The following is a 21,682-nucleotide window of genomic DNA, read 5'->3' on the forward strand; positions in this document are numbered from 1 at the left end:
TAATAGTAAACAGGGCAGGAGGAAAGAAGACAGGTTTTAAATAGTGCAGGCAGAAGATACACCAGTGGGTCACTAGGCAGGGCAAGGACCAAGGTAAAGACAATGGAGGTGCGGAAGTGGAATAGGTATAAAGGATTTCTACCCTCTTCTTTCCGAAATCTTAGAATTCTCTCTTAGAATTTGTGTTTTGCAGGAAATATGGAATCTCATGGCATACAGGGCTATCTTACCGTTACTATTTATTGCTCAATATTTTCACCGTCCCTAGATATGACACATCTGCCTCGTATAAGGATTCTTTTGTGGGTGTGAAACAGATATTTAACATTCTCAGAGTGCACACACCCAGGAGGCACAACTGTAAGGTAAACACCAAAAGACATAAATAAACGTTTATATTCTCAGCATTTACCTTCCCAATTTGTTCTCCTGAGACAGATACTTAATCAGAAGGGTGATGTGCTCAGCAGCCAGCTCACTGCCCAGCACAGAACAGGGACCCAACAAGCGCTGGCTAAACCTTGCTCAGCATCCTACTACGTCTATGATGGGTATCACTTAAAGATAGTCACAAAAACACTTCATCACCACAGCATCCAATGGCCCCAAGTCCATTTCCTGATCTTTCTACCTTGCCTTTCAGTAATCTCTACTCTGCTCAATACATCTTCTAAGTCAGAAATAATGTTAATTTCCACACTTTCTCAAAGGAAAGATTATTGCAAATGATCCTAAGATTCTATTTTAAGAGAGGAAAAATTAAACTGCACTTTCATTCATTGAGGACATTTACTGAATACAAACTACATGTTAGGTACTGCGCTGGGTGCTAGGGATACAATGGCAAGCAAAAGAGTTATTTCTGCCCTTGTAGAACTTATAGCCAATGGAGGAGACAGACATATAATCAGATCACAAAAATACATGCTTTCAAATTAAAAGAGTCATATTAGATAAAGCATTGGGCCCTATGGGAACATATAAAGGGGACCACATGAATGGAAATATAGGGGGGCTGGTGTAGCTCAGTGGTCTGAGTGCCTGCTTCCCATGTTCAAGGTCTCAGGTTCAATCCCCGGTACCTCCAATAAATAAATAAATAAGGAAATAGATGAAAGAGATGATTTTTGAGCAAGTAAACCCTGGTTTGGGGAGACACAGACGGCTAGGCTGAAAGATAAGCAGGAACAAGCTACACAAAATGGGAAACAGCAGCAAAAGCTAACACTTAGCCAAGTGCTTCTTTTTATATGCCAGGCACTGTACTCAAGTGTTACATGTGCTCACTTGCTTAATGATCACAATAACCTTAATGAAATAGGTACTATTATTATCTTCACTTTACAGTTAGAGCATCTGAGACACAGAGATAGATTACCTAAAGCCAGACCCTAGATTCAATCTTGGGTCATCTGGATCCAGAGCTCTAAACCACTGAGCAAAGTGCATTCAAGGCTGAGGGAACAGCTTTAGGAAGCCTCAGGGCAGAAAGAAGCACGACCCATCCAGGTACTGGAAGAAGGCCAGTGCGTCTCTAGTGCAGTGAGCAAGAAAGGGGAAACAAGCACTACAATTCCAGGGTCAAACCATGGATGCCTTAGCCACTGAGCAGGAAGAAGCCACTGGAATGACTTGATGACATATACAGGCTACGGTGTGCAGACTGGACTACAGGAAGGCAGGAGCAGAGGTACGGTGGCCAATTATGTAGACAGAACACACCAACCAATGGAGAATGGGAACTTTTTTTTTTAAGATTTATTTTATTTATTTCTCTCTCCTTCTCCCCTGTTGTTTGCTTTCTGTGCCCATTTGCTGTGTGTTCTGTGTCTGCTTTGCGTTATCCGGCGGCATTGGGAAACTGCGTCTCTTTTTGCTGTTGTTGCATCATCTTGCTGCATCAGCTCTCTATGTGTGTGGCCTCGCTCCTGGAGGGCTGCGCTTTTTTCATGCGGGTTGGCTCTCCTTTCAGGGCACACTCCTTGCATGTGGGGCACCCCTACGCAGGGGACACCTATGCATGGCACTGCACTCCTTGTGTGCGGCAGCACTATGCATGGGCCAGCTTACCACCCGGGTCAGGAGGCCCTGGGTATCGAACCCTGGACCCTCCATATGGTAGGTGGACACTCTATCAGTTGAGTCATGTCCACTTCCCTTTGGGAACTTTTGCTTGCCATTTATATAATAGAAATCCCACAAGAACTGTATTTGGCATCAGCAACCCATGAGTGGTAGTATGCTGTGTTTGCAGGGGTGGGGAAAGACAAGGGTCTATTCCTACATTAAAAGCATTATGTCTCTTGGGAAGCAGATTTGGCCCAATGGATAGGGCATCTTCCTACCACATGGGAGGTCCAAGGTTCAAACCCAGGGCCTCCTGACCAGTGTGATGAGCTGGCCCATGCACAGTGCTGATGCGCACAAGGAGTACCGTGCCACACCCGGCACAGGGGTGTCCCCTGCGTAAGGGAGCCCCACGCACAAGGAGTGCGCCCCATAAGGAAACCTGCCCAGCACAAAAAAAGTGCAGCCTGCCCAGGAATGGCACCGCACACATGGACAGCTGATGAAGCGACAAAACAAGACACAGATTCCCGGTGCCGCTGACAAGAATACAAGCGGGCACAGAAGAATACACAGCGAATGGACACAGAGAAGAGAAGACAACTGGGGCGGGGCGGGGGGGGGCTGGGAAAGGGGAGAAATTTAAAAAAAAAAGCATTGTCTCTTGATCCCAAACTGAACATTTAAAGATTTATTTATTTATTTATCCCCTACCCACCCCACCCTCACCTTGTTATTTTTGCACTTGCTGTCTGCTTTCTGCGCCCAATTGCTGTGTGTTCTTCTGTGTCTGCTTGTGTTTTCTTTAGGTGGCACTGGGAACCAATCCTGGGACCTTTCAGAGTGGGAGAGAGGAACTCAATCTCTTACACCACCTCAGCATCCTGGTCTGCTGAGTTTCTCGTCTCCTCTGTGTCTCTTTTTGTTGCATCATCTTGCCACGCCAGCTCTCTACATAGGCCAGCACACCGCGTGGGCCAGCACGCCATGCAGGCCAGCTTGCCCTCACCAGGAGACCCCAGGAATTGAACCCTGGACCTCCTATATAGTAGATGGGAGCCCAATGACTTCAGCCACATCGGTTTCCCTGAACTTTTTCTTAATAAGTTGGCCCAATATTCAATGATCCAAAGGTAAACTGTTCCCTGAAGACATTTCCAAGGATTTTTATCAACAAAGGAAGTAGAATACTAGAGAGGCTTTAATCTTACTTCACTCTAAGTATCCAAAACTATCCTAGCTCCATCTATAACTTGTACAAATAGTGAACTATGAAAACCTCAATTTTCTTATCCATAAAATTGGCACAATAATAATACTGTCTACCTTGATATAGGAAGATTAACGATTAGGCCACAGTAAGAGTTTAGCTCAGGGCTTAACACAAAGCAAATGTTCAAAAACTTTTTTAATTTAAAAATATGTGAGTGACTACCATGCCCCACGTCTGACCAAATCCAGTGAAAACAAGTCCCTGCTCATGGAGCTTACATTCCAATGAAGGAGTCAGATAATTAGAAAACAGAGATAGTATAGTTATCACCAGGAAAAATAAAGCAGGATTAGGAGATAAAAGGTGACAGTCACAATCGTAGGAGTGGATATTTTAGATAAGAGTAGGCAGGACGCCACCTTTAAGGAGGTAATATTTGAGAAGAAAACTGAATAAAGTTTAAGGAGCAGCAACACAATCAGGGTAGCCAGGGCAAAGTAAATAATGATGAGATTATGAAATCAGATAGCTAGCAAGAGGCCAGATTCTGTGAGGCCTTGGGATCAAGGAGATGATTTTTCATTTTATTCTAAAAGTGAAGGAAACCCAACAAAGAAGGTTTTTTTTAACAATTTTTTCTCTTTTATTAATTTTTTTTTTATTAGAGCAGCTGTAAGTTTACAGAAAAACCATGCAGAAAGTACAGTTCCCATATACCCTACCTCATATGCACGGTGTTCCCTATTATTAATATTTTACGTTAGCTATATTATTATAATTATTCTATTAACTATAATTCATAGTTTACATTAGGGTTTGCTCTTTGAGTTGTATAGGTCTATGGTTGGTTGGTTTTTTAAAATTTTTATTCTGGTAACATGTACAATCTAAAATTTCCCATTTTAATCACTTCCAAGTATACAATTCAGTGGTGTTAATTACATTTACAATGTTGTGCTGCCATGACCACCATCCCCAGTGAAGGATTTTAAGCAGAGTAGTGACATGATCTGACTTACATTTCCAAAATATGACTCTGGCTATGCATGGGAACAAAAGTAGAAGCAGAGAAACCAGAGGCTATTGCAGTATTGATTTATATAGTACAGTAGAAATGGTAAAAAGTAACTGGATTCAGGATAAATTCAGGAGGCAGAGATAACAGGACTCTCATGTGGCCTATGAGAAAAAGAAATAAAGCAAAAGTAACTCTAATATTTTTTGTCTGAGCAAATAAAAGAATGGATAAAAGTGAAGGAGGAAACAAAACAAAACAAAACAAAAGTGAAGGAGGAGCCATTTTGGATGGGCAGGGAAGGAGAAGCAATTCTGTTCAGAACATTTTAAGTTTGAGATGCATATTACCATCAAGGTGAATTAAGTTATTAGCAACTTGGTACAAGTCTAGAATTCTAGAAGTACAGGCTATCGTAATATATTTGGGACACATCACCACCTTAATGACATTTAAAGTCTTAGGACTGGATTAAATCACCTAAGGAGCCTGCCTTCTCTGTAAACTGAGAAAAGATATGATGACAAAACCCTGGTGCACTTTTTTTGTTTTTTAAATAAGAGAAGTTCTAGGTTTATGAAAGATGATGCATAAAATACTTAGTTTCCATATACCACCTTATTAACACCTTGTATTAGTTACATGTTACATGTATTACTAGTACATGTTACAATTCATAAAAGAACATTTTTATAGTTGTACTATTAACCATAGTCCATCATTTACAATAGAGTTCATTTACAATAGGGTTCACTATTTGTGTTGTTCAGTGTTTTCTTTTTAAAATTTTTATTGTAATAACATATATAAAACCTCAAATTTCTCCTTTTAACCATACTCAAATATATAATTCTGTGCTGTAAACTCCATTCATAACCAGGTATACTTTTAGCCTACGAAGGTGAGGAAGAAATGAGAATGACCTGTGAGGAAGGGAGGCAATCAGGGGAGCAAGGAGTCCCAGGAGCCAAGTAACAAAAATGTTTCAAGAAGGAAGTCAAGCTAAGTTAGCAGCTATTATTAGAATGATTATTATCATAACCATTTTCTGGACTCTCTAGAGGAATGAGTCTTTGTTCAGACTTTCTCCTGACTTCCCCAATAACTCGTTTTGTTCATCCTCACCTCTGGGCCTTAGCTCCTAATCATCATCCAAATCCCGTGTTTCAAGGCTGTTTTCCTGAGTCCCCCCTTTATGAATCTGAAAGGCAGTTTCAGCTTCTGAGACCTAATTATATCTTTTTCCCAAGCCCAAAGGGAAGAGATCCCGACTTATCCTCTCCGTACAACATGATGAGTTTGTCTCTAAACTCTCTATTCCTCACATTGTGGCTGATATTCATTACCTTAGGCAAGCTGGAGATGAACAGGACAGCATCTTTTATTTAAGGACTCACTTGAACACCTTATCCAAGAAAAACATAAATGCTTTTAAAATGACTATCAGCATGTTTCAAACGTCTCAGTTTATTGAAGAACACAACTGACCATCTTCTCTTTCTTGGAGACCTTTCAAGTTAAAATTAGCCTTACAAAGTCTGCTAAATCACCTAATTACACCCCCTTTTTTCCTTACCCTCTTTCCACCATGGTTACTTCAGCATAAGGATGCAGAAATAATGTTTTAATTACTAAGCTCTGGAAAACACGGCAGTCAAAACAAGATGTGTACTTAAAAGCCTTTTTATTCTCCAGAATAAATTTGTTTAATATCACAAAGTATGTAGCAATTATACTGTTGTTGGCAAATTACTAAAGATTTTGCCCACAACTATAATTAACATACCATTGTGGCAACATTGTAACTTTATATTAACTTTTCTAACAAAGTGACATCTTCAGCACAACCTTCCTCTTCCAAAAGCTCCCTCAAACCAAAATTAAGAAAAATGGCACACAATAGAAGTATTTTGTATACCACTTATTTTCAAAACCATAAAACCAAAACTCAAAGGCAGGTCCCTCACCTTCTCACGGTAATTTATTTCTGGACAGTGGTATAAAGCATATTGCAGCATAAACCAGATTTGAGCAGAAGATTTACAATCATAAAGTTCCTTATTTAAGATAACAAACTTAGATTCCAAATCTTATAAAACCAGCATAAATATGCCATATGTGTTCATGACAGAGTATTAAAATATATACCATAAAAAAAAACTATAACTCTTCAGTATCACAGTATCATCAATCTGATATAAAATAAATATGCTAGTTATAATAAACATTAAACTCTCAATTAACAACAATTCTTTTCTTCCTAAGGAAATTTTGAATGCTTTTGAACACAAGTGACTTGAAAAGCCTAGCTCTCATACAATTCAAGTGGCCCAAGGATGTCTGAAGTACTGGATAATACCCCCCACTTCCCCCCCGCCCCCCATAAGTTTCCTGCCACAAGAAGAGACATCAAAATAAATTTTAATCTAAAAGTTAAATTCAAATCAGATGTAGACTTTCAGTATCATTGCACAGAATAGTAAAACTATTTTGAGAGGCAATATGTACAGCATGATGGTTAAAAGTAAGTGTTCTGAAGACAACTTTTTTTTAATTTCTCTCCCTTGTCCCCCACCAACCCCAGTTGTCTGCTCTCTATGTCCATTCACTGTGTGTTCTTCTGTGACAGCTTCTATCCTTATCAGCAGCACAGGAATCTGTGTCTCTTTTGGTTGCGTCATCTTGCTGCATCAGCTCTCCGTGTGTGTGGTGCCACTCCTAGGCAGGCTGCACTTTCTTTCACGCTGGGTGGCTCTCCTTATGGGGTGCACTCCTTGCATGTGGGGCTCCCCTATGCAGGGGACACCCCTGCATGGCAGGGCACTCCTTGAACTCATCAGCACTGTGCATGGGCCAGCTCCACACAGGTCAAGGAGGCCCTGGGTTTGAACCCTGGACCTCCCATGTGGTAGGCGGACGCCCTATCCATTGGGCCAAGTCCGCTTCCCCTGAAGACAACTTGATTCATTTTCTGGTTCTCCCAATTCCTAGACATGTAAACACACCAGGCAAATTACCTAATATTGCTTTGCCTCAGTTCCCTCGTCTGTGAAATGGGAAAAGAGTGCCTCCCATAGGATTATTGTGAGGATTAAATGAGTTAAAAAGTAAGTGCTTAACTTGGCCCAGGACAACCTAAAGGCTCAATATTGTTAATTATTAATTGCCATGGTATTTTCCCCCCATGAACGGCAACTCAAAAAGTAAAGGCTGGCCCGCATAGGGGAGTACCCCCCGCACAAGAAGTGCGCCCCGTAAGTAAGGAGAGCTGCCTGCCCAGGAATGGCGCTGCACACACCGAGAGCTGACACAACAAGATGACGCAACAAAAAGAAACACAGATTACCGGTGCTGCTGATAAGGATAGAAGCTGTCACAAAACACACAACGAATGGACACAGAGAGCAGACAACTGGGGAGGGGGGAGGGGGAGAGAAATTTTTTTTAAAATCTTAAAAAAAAAAAGTAAAGGCTGGGAAGTGGATGTAGTTCAAGCGGTCGAGTGCCTGCTTCCCATGTACGAGGTCCTGGGTTTGATCCCCAAAACTGGCACTAAAAAAAGGAAAAAAAGCAAAGGCTGTTTCATTTATCCCTTCACCCATTTTGCCTCCTCAAGTATACTGAGCATTAACAAAAGGAATTCTTGGCTATCATATCAGAACAATGTCACGGGGAAACAATAAGTTCAGTTAAATCATTTCCTCATTTGTGTTGCTGCTGCTAATTCTGGCCAGATTGTTCTGTCTCACTTCAAACAGAAAAAACCTCCTAGACAGGATTCCCTCCCTTTCCCCACCCCCAGCTCAGTTACTCAGAAGTCCTTTCTCAGTGCTTTCCCAACAGGCTTCAGAGTGCTTTGATTGTTTATCTCTTTCTAAGAAAAGACTAAAAACTCTCTGAAAGCTTGCTAAATAACAAAACCTAATAGACTACAGACCCCTCAAAAACCTTTCATATTTCATATTTCTACCACCTCTGCACACAGCATTTGTTCTTAAACAATATAAGAACAGGTTTTTACCCACTAGAAATGTTTTCCATAAAGTAATCACATTTCTTGACATGTTACTGCATATGAAGTTTCTGAGTGCCTAAGACCAGGAGAAGGTGCAGCCTCCTCCCGCAGTCTCACTAGCTGCCCTCCAGACTTGGCAAGCCCCCAGCACCACACTTCACACTTGACAGAGCAGCTAAACAAAAACAACCAGCACTATATTATTTTCACGGACATTTAAACATGAACTCCAAAATATCTCTTGAGAATTGCAAAGAAGGTACTAAAATAAAATAAAATTGAAAAAAAAAAAAAGGCATCATTACTGGGGAGTGGATGTAGCTCAAGTGAGTAAGCACCTGCTTCCCACGTTCAAGGTTCTGTGTTCAATCTCAGGTACCTCCTAAAAAAAAAAAGGCACCATTGCTTTCTTCTTTGAGAAGCCAACAAATGCACAAATTTTAAAGGTAGCATGAAATACAGCTTGGATTTTAAATAAGACAATATCAATACTAGAACAATCAAATGCAAAAAAAAGATGACTAGGTTTCCTACAAGAAGATTTTATCCAGTCAAATTTTTTTTCTGTTTTGGAATCTAGATGTGATAATTATTTACGTGAAAATTATTTAGGTAATTAAAATATACATTGTAATAAAAAGTAGTCCAAACATACAAGAGCAAAGGTTCTCTCCAAATTAATGATAGGTTCAATTATTTTTGCCTTTAAACATATTCCCACTGAAAACAGCAATTTGGGTACCAAAACTAACCACAAAAAACAATTAAGCAAATAATTTTTAAAATACCATCCCTCACAGAGCAGTGCTCTCTAGTTTTAGGTGGCCCTTTACCACACATGAGCTCATGGGAGCCTCACAAGGATAGTAGGCTGGGCAGGCATTAGCAACACCTCCACTTACTAAATGAAGGACCCTTAAGGCTCAATGTCTGATAATGGAGAATTAACTAAATAAAATGAGTTCATAAATTCAACAGAATACTATATAGCCATTTAACATCACACTCTTGAAGAATTCTTAAGTATATGCTCAATAAATTAAAGAATTAAATTAATACATAACAGTATTTACTATTATTTAATTTATAAGCTTTGTGCTCAGGTGAAGGGAAAAAGGCTCTCTGCACACAGTACATATGTTCAGATCTTACTCTGCATTCAATGATTCATCCTTTTAGTCACTGAATGTCTATTAAATAAAGGTACTATACTGAGTACAAGACAGATATGATCCCTACACCACAGTTAATTTCCCAATTAGGAAGAGACAACCATTTAACAAGCAAGTATAATTAAGTGTGATAACAGCTGTAAGAATGACATATGTATTAAGACAATGCAGAACTAGAACAAGATGATAGAGAATATTTAGTAGAACATTCATTTCACAAGGTCACTTCTACTGCTAAAGGGCAATGAGGAATAACACACCATTCTTTAAAAAATAGTCAATCTCAAATTGTCCTTCAGCTGAAAACAGGCAGATGGATGTAACCAGGGTCAGCCTTTGGATTAATTACAATAGAATCGGTGAAAGAATGAACTAAACAGAAATTTTTAAATCAAAGAACATTTAATTCATCTTTATATCAACTTATCACTTGTTATTATCACGTTTTTAAAAGCAATGCATAGGGAGGCAAATGTGGTTCAAGTGATTGAGCTCCCATCTACCACATGGGAGGTCCATGGTTTGGTTCCTGGTGCCTCCTAAAGAAAACCGCAAGCTGGTGTGATGGGCAGGTGTGGCAAGCTGATACAACAAGATGACACAGCAAGAGACACAAGAAGAAAAAAGTAACGAGAGATACAACAAAGCAGGGAACGGAGGCAGCTCAAGCAATTAGGCACCTCTCTCCCACAGGGGAGGTCCCAGGTTTGGTTTCCACTGTCTCCCAAAGAAACAAGAAAGACAAACAGACACATCAAGCGTAAACAACAAAGGGAGGGGAGAAATAAATAAATAAAATAAATCTTTTTTTAAAAAAGCAATCGCTATATCACAAGATGAAAACAATATTTAAGGTAATTTCCATACCCTTCTGTAGATGGCCAACTCTATGTAATTCCCTTTATACACTTCAGGTACTTATTTGAGATGGCACTTCTATATTACCATGGAATTAAAAATGGTTCAGCACCTAGAAATCCTATAGGTTTTCAATGTTCTGAATATTAAAACATAATTACACTAAAAAAACGCTCCATAGTACAAAAAAAATCCCTAGTAGATATATTTCTCCCCTTTAAACACCTGCAAAAAAAAATTTTTTTTAATGTGAATACCTTTGATCAAGTTCTCTATTCTAAAAATTTTTGCTCAGGAAAACAACCAAGAAGTGTATGCAAGTATTTCTCTTCTAGGATGTTTATCGGCATTACACAAAATAGAAAAAAACATAACCAACAAAACTAGCTAAGTAATTATGGAATACTCATAGTATTTTATATAGTCACTAAAAATCATGTAGAAAATACTTAATTCCATTAAAAATATTAGATCAGAAGATTTAAAAAGTCCTAAACACTACATATATTATGAACCAATTATGTAAAAAATTAATATGTGCAACGGTGCAAGGAAAAGGTCAGAGGAATACACATCGAAACATCATTTTCTCCAAGTGACCAACCAAAGTAGTAGTGCTCTTCCTGTGTGCTTTCTGTATGTTCCAATTTTTCAATTGCTTTTGTTTTCAGAATAAAAGGCATTACATGTTCCTCAAATTTTAAAATTGATTGGTTTATATCATTTGTAGATATACTGAGTATATATATTCAATCAACAATTCTGACAGGGGGTAAAGGTAAGTAGAATTTGTTCTGTAACAGCTAACAAATTGAGGTCTTTTTGTGTGCTTTTACTAACTAAAGTTAGTAAAACTGATATATTTCAAAAAGCATTTAAACCAATTATTGTGCTGCAGATATTTAAAGAAATAGTTCCTAATTCAGAGGAACAATTACAGGAACACATTACAGGAGAAAGGCAAAGCAAATTCAATTTATGGAACACCAGCTATGTGCCAAGAACTGTTTTAGGTAGGTACAAGGATGTGAAATAGAGTCAGAACTATTATCTTCTTCACTAGATTATCTTTTTTAATAAGATAAATTTTACAAAGGAAAAACTGCCAGATTAATAATTGCAAAGAGGAAATAAACATGCTATTATTTTAACTTGCTTTAAAAATGGATAAATAGCCCAAGATAATCACAGAATAATTCTTTCCCCCTGTACATTAACTTCAGTATTTTTCTAATTAGAAAGAAAACAACGACATGACACAGGGAGCAACAAGTGCAAACTGACAGTCAAGTGAAAAAAGTCTCCTTTGTTCATCAAAACACCAGAAGATGCATCATCCTCAGTTGCACTCAACTCCAGTGCTATAAATAGAAATGCCCAGATGGCACTTGTGAAAAACTACAAGATGTGCAAAAAATGATGCCTTCAACACCAAAGTGCCATTAAATTTTGATCATACAATCAGCCAATCCTTTTTTGACAAATGCTGGGAACCATCATTTCTGGAATCAAGCAGACGGGCAGAAGAATTTATAAGATATGCTTATAATTCATTAAAAACAATTTTCTTTTTTGCACACTCAAAAACGTCTTGCTATGACACTCCGAAGTACTTAAATGCAATAAAAGCTTGAAAATAGTGAAAAACAAAAGGGAATTCTCATCTACAAAGGGATGCAATCCCATGATCCTCTTTATGACCATAAACTTTATCCCAGCAGAAGAAACAACTTAAGAAATATAGGGATACATTCTATAATATCAGCTTAGTAAGTTACCACACAAGAAGTCATAAAATACTAAACAAAATCATGTCAAATGAAGAAGAAAAAACAAAGTATATTTTGTGTCTAAGAGAAGGGATGGCAAGATTACTTTAGAGACCAAGTGGGGGCAGAGGAAGGATCAGGGGCCAGAAAAGTCTACAGCAAAGTCAGTAGCCAACAGCTAGGCATGTGCTAAGGAAGGGTGGCTTAGAGGATCACCTGACACTGCTGAAGCTTCAGCCACCTAGGCAAAGGAAGGGGAGGCTACCAGCAGTGCCTGGACCTTCCCCTACCAGCCGGTACAAAAAGTCATTCTAGGGGAGTGGATATAGCTCAAGTGGTCGAGCGCCTGTTTCCCATGTATGAAGTCCCGGGTTCGATCCCCAGTACCGCCTAAAAACCAACCAACCAACCAACCAAAAAACTAACTCTCATTGGATAGATATGGCTCAGTGATTGAGCACCTGTTTCCCATATATGAGGTCCTGGATTCAATCCCAGGTACCGTCTTAAAAAAAAAAAAAAAAAAGTCATTCTAAAGGACAAAAGTGGTTTTAATCAACTCTGAGTTAGTGTCATTTCAGGTTCCACATGCCACTACATATCCAAACATACACACAACTGTCATTCCTAGGGCATGAAGTCCTGACTACAGCAAAACTGTTTCATTTCAAAAAATTTTTTCACTTAATGCCACTGGTACCCAACCTGATTTCAAAATATTTTGTTGAACTCTTCTTTCTATTCTGTATAAGACTCTTTATCTTCTTGTTGCTTAACTTCTTACATTCCCAGTGACTACAGTCATTTAATCAACATGGGCATATATAAATTTAAAAGTAAAGACTCCTCTATTTGGAAAAGATAGGGCAGGGGCAAATTTTGTGGACTTGTGCCTATGTGATATACCCTATCGACGGTATGGATGGGTACAGTTCCACAGCATCTCTTTATTTGTAAGATTGACTGTTTTTTTCTGTGTTTTTATACTTTTTAAAATAAATGTTTGGTAGACAGAAATAAACACTTACAACACATGTAGAATATAAAAACAGTAAAAGAAAAACCTACTCATTCTAATTAACTACCAGCCAGTTAAGAAACACAACATTACTCTCTCCTCAATAGCTCTACCATGTGAACCTCCCAGTTCTCTTCCAGGGCACCACTACCTTGAATTTTGCAATTATAACTTTGCTTTCTTCATATTTTCACCCCATGTGTGGGTAAAAAATACAGAGAAAAGTTTTGCATGTTTTGAAATTTATGTAAATAAAATACATTCCTTTTCTTTTACTTTTTTTAAGTAAACATCTATGTGTAAAACTATAGTTCATTTATGACTTCTTTGAGTATGTGTGTGTATGTGTATATGTGGTGCGATAATTCTTCTCTCCTTTGCTTTATTCTATTTTAGAAAATATACATATGTACCATGATTCATTTATCCATTCTCCTGCTGATGGGCACTGAGGTTGTTTCCAGTTTTATGGGTTTTTTTTGCCCAAATCTTCAACAGGTTCAGTAACTCTCAGTGAAGGGAAAGATATTGGTAGAGGTTATAAAAAGATACATTACTGGGAATGGGGGAGATCTGTAGCTTTCAATATGAATACTGACAAAGGATAGGTTATAAAAATCTGGAAACTCCATCTCCAGGGTTCAAGCATATGAGATAAAGGTGAAATAGTGGCTGACGAGCTGCTCTTACCTTATCGTGGAACACTTTGGATTCTATGTTATGGATTTTATACTTAATTCTCATTTAATGAGCTATGTTCTGGATTACTGCTGGAAAAGACCTGAGGCAATCTCATTCTGAAGGCCAGTGATTCTTAACCATTTTTGGAACACAGATCCCTCTTAAAAAGTGTTCAAAGCAATTACCCTCTCCTTAGGAAAATGCACACTTATTTTGCATATAATTTCAGAGGGTTCCTAGACACTGAGAAGTCTATTCATAGACCCCAGGATAAGAATCCTGGACTAAAATGCAAGTAAGAATTAGCCAATACTAATAAGAGGAAAAAAAAAAAAAGAGTAACAAGAAAAGACTAGAATACAAAATTTCATAAAGACCCTAATTTTAACCATTTAACCTAACTGTAACAAAAACAAAAACATCAAAATGCTAATAGTAGACTGTGATAAGGAGGTAAGAAAAGATTATTTTTTTCTACCCCTCCTATCTATTTTCCAGAATCTTTGTAAGGATAAATTACATTCACATTTTCATGTCGTTTTATTAATTTATGGTAGAAAAAGTATACAGACTTAAAAACACTCTTTTCAAGAGTCCACCTTTCCAAAACTCCATTCTGGCCCTGCTCTTCCTCCATCCCAAATTTTCATGCACATGAATCACTATTCCTTGTAGTCGTTGTGATGTACGGCATCTGGTTTAGAAATGTACACATGTGAATGAAAACATTTTTTAATAAGTACAATGCAAGCAATTAACAGGGAAAAAATAAGAAGGGTTATTTCTATTTCACTAAGATTTGGGCATTGGCAAAAAAAAAAAAGACTGAGAAAAGGAGATTAATAAATACATGACAGAGACTTACCAAAGAGCAAGAAACAGATCCTGCGGTAACAACAAAGCAGAATATCACAACTCAATCACCTAAAGAAGTGTATCTCACACCTCATGAGTGAGAACCAGCTTTATCCACCTCTTGTTTTTCTGGTGGAATTTATGTAGTTTCCAGGTCTCCAGATTTACATATGTAACCTAACCACAATTGTGAGCAGTTAATTAACACTGCCCTTTTCAAAAAGTTATCTGATAATAAAAAGAAAGCTTTCAATGGAAATAGGAGAAACTTGGAATATTATGTGATATCATTAAACAAAGCCATGTGTATTGGCTTGGGTACCCAAAATGTCATGGCAGTACCATTTATCTGTGCCGTGGAAAATATTCCCTTTGAGACCAAAAATTGCTTAAATAAAACTGTTATACTCAGTTTTCAGATTTGGCACATTCCCTAAAATATTCTTCACCCTTCTCTACATTTTCATAAGAAACCTTTGAGCAGGAACATTCCATTGCATTCCATTGGTAATAAACTACAATCCCTCGAAACAGCAATCCAAGCTTGCTACCAGAATAGCACCCTTTTAACACATATGGCTACAGCAAACTTATTTCATTTTTTTGCAATAATTTTTGGTTCAAAATACAAACTCTCTCCCAATCTTAAGCCCACTCCTTTGTTTTGTTTTAAAAAAAAATGCCATTAATACTTTCTAAACATAGCATCTTTTACCTAAATGCCTCTCTTAACACTTAAAAATTATTTGGATTAGATATTAAGTCAAATTACTAAGAAACTGCCAAATACAATCGAAAACATAAAAGATAAACAAGTAGAAAACAGGAAACGTCAAAGAATCTAAAGGAAAAGGTTTCTCAAGCAATTAGATAGAGCTTTCTAAGAACAGACAACCTTCAAAAAGGAACCAAAAGTACTTCAAGCCCCAGAGCCATGATAAAGTAAGTGGCCAACAACCTGAAACTAAGTATTTTGCCAGAAAATTAATCATAATTTCTCAAAGGCTAATTCATTTAATGAGGATTTTTTGTTTCAAAAGAACTGTGTTAAATAAATGTCTTACTCACTATTCAAAGTCCTGCTTAAATGCCATAATATCAGCTATGAAGTCCTCCATTTGCACTTTGCCAAACTCACATTTGTACTTTGTAAATCCTTTTTTAAATGTCTATTATCAATTTGGTCACTTTTACCTTGTGTTAAGGTTATTTTAGTATGTCTTGTCTCTCTTACCACACACTTTAAAAACTCATTAAGGGCAGAGCACTATGGTATATACAAGTCTGTGATCCCTACAGGCCCACATTACATCAGACTCTCAAAAGGGAAGAAGAGACAGAAAGGAAGGGCAAGCCAGGGCAGAGCCCTCAGCCTGTTCTCTAGAAAGGTCTGGAAAAAATATGGTGGAAAACCACTGGTAGTTCGGAGCTGTGGTAGAGGTAGTTCAAAGATTGGTTTTTATGACACTGATAAAATATAACCAAGCCTATTCTAACCAAATTATTAATTACTTTCGATGAAAATTAGGCATCTCTTTTGGGAAAGTTTATGTTATATATATGTTTCCACAATATAAAAAACAGCTACTAAAGAGACCATGATATCTTATAAATACAACATGTGATCTTGGACAGGATTTATCAAAGTAGGAGAAAAGGCTCAAAAGGACATTTTTGAGACATATGAAAAACTGGAATGTAGAATGTAACCTTTATATCAATGTTAAATTTCTTAAACGTGATTAACTGCACTTAAGCAAATATCCTTGTTCTTAGGAAATTACATGGCAGTATTAAGTGTTCAAATAGCATGATGTATACAACATACACTCAAGTCTTCAGAAAATCGATTAATACATGGAGGGATGGAGGGAAGGATGGATGGATGGATAGAATGATAAAGCAAATGTGGCAAAATGTTAAAATTGGTGGATCTGGGTATCTGGGGGCATAGGGGTATGTTAAATTCTCTGTATGGAGTTTGCATTATTTTTATAACTTTGAAAAACTTTGAAAGCATTTCAAAATAAAAAGTTAAAAATAAAACAAAACAGGCATCTGTTATTTAATATTAAATCAAAAGACAAAACTGAACGTAATTAACAGCACTGAAATAAGTATCTGAATGTGGTTAAAGGGGAGAAATGTTAGGCTGTATAAATACAGTACTTGAATAAAAAATTTTTTAAAAATCCTTTACACTGGTAAGCGGATATGGCTCAGGCAACTGAGTTCCCGCAGACCACATGGGAGGTCCAGGTTTGGTTCCTGGTGAATCCTGGAGAAGTGAAGCAAGTCAGTGAGCCAATGCAATGGGCTGGCACAGTGAGATGACACAACCAAGAGACAGCAAGGAAATACAATGAGAGATTCAAAAAAGCAGGGAGCAGTGGTGGCTCAGGTGATTAGTGCCTCCCTCCCACACGAGTGGACATGGCTCAACTGATGGAGCATCTGCCTACCATATGGGAGGTCCAGGGTTCGAACCCAGGGCCTCCTGGCCCATGTGGTGAGTTGGCTCAAGCACAGACAGCACTACCACATGCAAGGAGTGCCATGCCAAGCAGGGATGTCCCCCACGTAGGGGAGCCACACGCACAAGGAGTGAGCCCTGCAATGAGCCGACTGGCGTGAAAAAAGTGCAGCCCACCCAGGAGTAGCGCTGCACACTCAGAGAGCTGATGTAGCAAGATGACGTAACAGATTCCCAGTGCTGCTGAGAATGCAAGTGTACAACAAAAAAAACACAGTAAATGGACACAGCAGACAATGGGGGGGGGGGGTGGCAGGAGGGGAAGGGGAGAGAAATAAAATAAATCTTAAAAAAAAAAAAAAGAGAAGACCAGCACACAACAAATGGGCACAACAAATGCAAACAATAAGGGGACAGGGAGAAATAAATAAATTAAATTAATCTTAAAAAAAAAAAATCCATGATGCTGCACAACACAGTGACCCTAAGTTAAACCAACAACTACAGGTAATGGTACAATTATAAAAATATGCTTTGGGAGTAGAAGTGGCTGAAGTGGCTCAAGTGGCTGAGTGCCTGCTTTTCACATGGAGGTCTTGGGTTTGGTCCCTGGTGCCTCCTAAAACTAAAACAAAACAAACAAATAAAAAAAATCAACTCAGGGAAGCCAATGGGGCTCAGTGGTTGAGTGCTGGCTTCCCACATAAGAGATTCCAGGTTCAATTCCTGGCACCAGTACCTCAAAAAAAGAAAAGTGCTTTTATGAATTGTAACAAATGTATCACACCTAAGCAAGTTATTAAAAACAGGGTGGTATATGGAAATCCTGTATTTTATGCATGATTGTTCTGTAAAGCTACAACTTCCCTAATTTAAAAAAAAAGTTTAAAAGGTTTTAAAAAATCAGTATTTTCAATAATAAAGGAGAGATTTTTGTGGGAGATAAGCAAGAATGGGTGAATATAGAACTTACAGTGCCACAATATCTGAAATTTTATGGCTTCTCCTCAAAAGGTGATCAACTGGTGATCTTATTTTGTTCTTCAATTTGCTTTCTGCCACAAGTGAGAACATTTGTCTGAAATCCTTTATCCAGAATGAATATCATATACAGAGATTTTTACTTTTCCTAAACTAATGTTATTTTCATTAATAAAATCAAAATAGGGAAGCAGACTTGGCCCAGTGGTTAGGGTGTCCACCTACCACATGGGAGGTCCACGGTTCAAACCCCGGGCCTCATTGACCCATGTGGAGCTGGCCCATGCGCGGTGCTGATGCGTGCAAGGAGTGCCCTGCCACAGAGGGGTGTCCCCCACATAGGGGAGCCCCACGCGCAAGGAGTGTGCCCCATAAGGAGAGCCGCCCAGCGCAAAAGAAAGTGCAACCTGCCTAAGAATGGCGCCACCCACACGGAGAGCTGACACGAGATGATGCAACAAAAAGAAACACAGATTCCCGTTCCGCTGACAACAACAGAAGCGGACAAAGAAGACGACGCAGCAAATAGACACAGAGAACAGACAACCAGACAACCGGGGTGGGGGGGGGTGAGGGGAGAGAAATAAATAAACCTTTGAAAAAAAAAATCAAAATAAGAAAGCTATATATCTTAGAAACAATGATACCTAACACTTTATTTGCCATCAATAACCTCTTAATGAGCATTAATCCAGATGATCAAAAAATATCAAAGTCAGAAAGTCAAGCACATGCAGATCCATTTCTCTTAACTATCCAGAACTACAGAAATTCAGAACTTTTAAATTTCACTACATGGTCTGATAGTTTTAACTCTGTAAAAAAGATATATGTCTTTCTACTGGATAGACAATTGATTACTTTTCTTTTCCCCACATATTATCTTATTTATCCAGATAGCAGTCTGATCATACATGGCCCAAGAACACTAACAATAAACCAAATACAACCAGATGTTGCACTGGTCTTCAAACATGATCTCACTGATATAAAACCAGATCCATTTCAATGGCTACTAAACCAGCCATGCATCCTTAACTGTGAGCTGTTTGATGCTACCAGCTTGAGCACTATTTTCTATTTTTCTCAGGCTCCAAATAGCTGTAGGGATCTCAGCAGGGATTGGAGAAGCCAGCTCAACATTGGCATAGGGCCAAAATGTAGCCATTTACCAAAAACCACAGCCTTCTCTTCAAGGTTACAGACAAATTGGGCCATGGTTCTAGGATGGAAAGTTTGTTGGCCCTAAAAGCCCAATGAATGTCACCCCCAGTGAAGAACCCGCTGCAGGATCTCCCCCAATGGATTACTTTTTTATATTCTATTTAGTACTTAGAATACTGTTGTGCATATAATAGATACTTGCTAATAAACAGAACTCTATTAACTTATACTGATATTCTCTCATGCCAAACTCTCAGAGGAACCAACTTTTACAAGTTATAAAACTGATTTATATTATTCAGGTATTAAAACATATAATGCAGGCAAGACTGAAAAATAAGCTGCTGTTATATCTTTATCATTAATTAAAAGGGGAAAAATAACTGCCTATCTTAGGGAAAAAAAAGATGCTACTGCTTAAACTATCTATGGAAGGAAACCTAACACAAGTTAGTTATGGAGAGAAGAACTGGTTGATTGTGACAAGGTGAGAGGTGAAATAAAAAAAAATGGTACAGTAGTTTAGACTCCTACTTTTGAATCTTCCTTTCTTTAAAATAGTTTTTTGCAATCTTTCTCTACCAAGTTCAGAGAAGTGTCTAAGCATTAGAGTGTTCAAAGTTGTGTGTAAACTACCTTAAAATGTGGGCTGAAATATCCAGGGGGCTTTTTGTGAAACAAACATTTCTGTTTGAAATCTCCTCTACACAGAACACAAAAGCCCTCACAAGGGACATGGCTGTGGTTCAAGGAATTGGGCTCCCGTCTACCATATTGGAGGTTCAGGGTTCGATGCCCAGGGCCTCCTGGTGAGGGCAAGCTGGTCGTCATGGTGAGCTGGCCCATGCAGAGTGCCAGCTCATGCAGGAATGCCACCCTGCACAGGAATGCCTCCCCATGCAGACTGCAGGCCCACGCAGGAATGTCACCCTGCGCGGGAGTGCTGCCCTGTGTGGAAATGCTGCCCAGTGTGGGAAACTGCCCTGGACAGGAGTGCAGGCCAACATAGAGAGCTGGCACAGCAAGATGATGCAACAAGAGACGCAGAGGAGAGAAAATAAGAAGACGCAGCAGAACAGGGAGTTGAGGTGGCACAAGAGAATAATCGCCTCTCTACTACTCCGGAAGGTCCCAGGATTGTTCCCAGAGCTGCCTAATGAGAAGACAAGAAGACACAGAAGAACACACAGCAAATGGACACAGAGAGCAGACAATGGGGGATACAGGGGGAAATAAGTTAAATAAAATAAATCTTAAAAAAAAAAAAGCCCACACAAGAAGCTGAGATCAAAACGGTTTACCCAACACTTCAGCAGTAACTTGTGTCTCAAAACACAATGATCTTGCTCTTTCACAAAGTTTTAGATTTAAAGGTAGTAGAGTCTACCACTATTTTAAGTAATAATTGGCCTACAAACCTTTGTCAAGGAATTTAGCAGTACAGGTACAAAAGAAGCCAGTTTAAGTATTTTTCACCTAAGCAATTTTACAGAGAAACTTATAAATGACTTATAATTTTGATAAAAATTTACAAGTTTATATTTAACTGTATCTGTTGTTCAACTCAAAAAAACATTATAAGGAAGGAGAGTGTTTTAAGATCATCTTAGCAAGTTCAAGTGCAATTTAAAATCAAGAAAGAAAAATAATGATTCTTGGGGCCTCCAGAGGTAATTTCACTTCAGCATTTAGGGAAAATCACTACCTATACATATTTACTATCATTAAGATTTCAAATTAATAAGCATTAACCATAGTTTAATTAGTTCAGTTACCCAGGATTTCTCAACTATAAGGAATAAAATAAATCATCCATATTTAAATATACTACAGCAAATATCACAGGGGAAAAAGTATTTGATGGATCATTCAGAATATGAAAACAAGTGTTTGTGCATGCACATGTGGAATAGTAAATGGGCTTGCTTAGAACACGGAGCTCTTTGATTTTGGCTTTTGTCTTGCGAGTACTGGAGGAATAAGAGAAAGGTCCTGAGTTTGATAGTGACACTGGAAGGCATGCTTTAGAAGAATACACTGCAGCAGTGTATTCGGCTGTTTAAAGCAATGGTTCTCAGTTGGGGATTTATAACATAATCTTGGGAAACCTTTAAAAAAACTCAAAAGCCTAGGACCTACCTCAAGCCTGCTGAATACCAGCCTAGGCTCATCTGCTTTTCAAATGACCCCCTTGTGATTGATTCTGTTTTGTGTAACCTTGCTTAAGGACTATTGTTTAATAAGACACAAGCTCAAAGAACAGTGTGGCTATTGCAAGTATTCTAGGTATAAAATATAAGGTCATATAGTAGGGTCATGACACTGAGAAGTATGGAAGGAGACTAACGAAATTTTATATTTTAAAAGTTTTTGTACAATGTTTCATTTAAAATACTTACAC

At 38.3% G+C, this 21,682-nt stretch overlaps 1 protein-coding gene across 17 annotated transcripts in view; it reads right to left on the reverse strand.

Moving 5' to 3' along the window:
* Window positions 1–21,682, reverse strand: part of KIF1B (kinesin family member 1B) — a 155,537-nt gene that overhangs the window by 118,910 nt on the left and 14,945 nt on the right. The gene's annotated exons all lie outside the window — the stretch shown is intronic.

This window comes from Dasypus novemcinctus, chromosome 9, assembly GCF_030445035.2.
Source record: "Dasypus novemcinctus isolate mDasNov1 chromosome 9, mDasNov1.1.hap2, whole genome shotgun sequence".
Classification (NCBI taxonomy): Eukaryota; Metazoa; Chordata; class Mammalia; order Cingulata; family Dasypodidae; genus Dasypus; species Dasypus novemcinctus.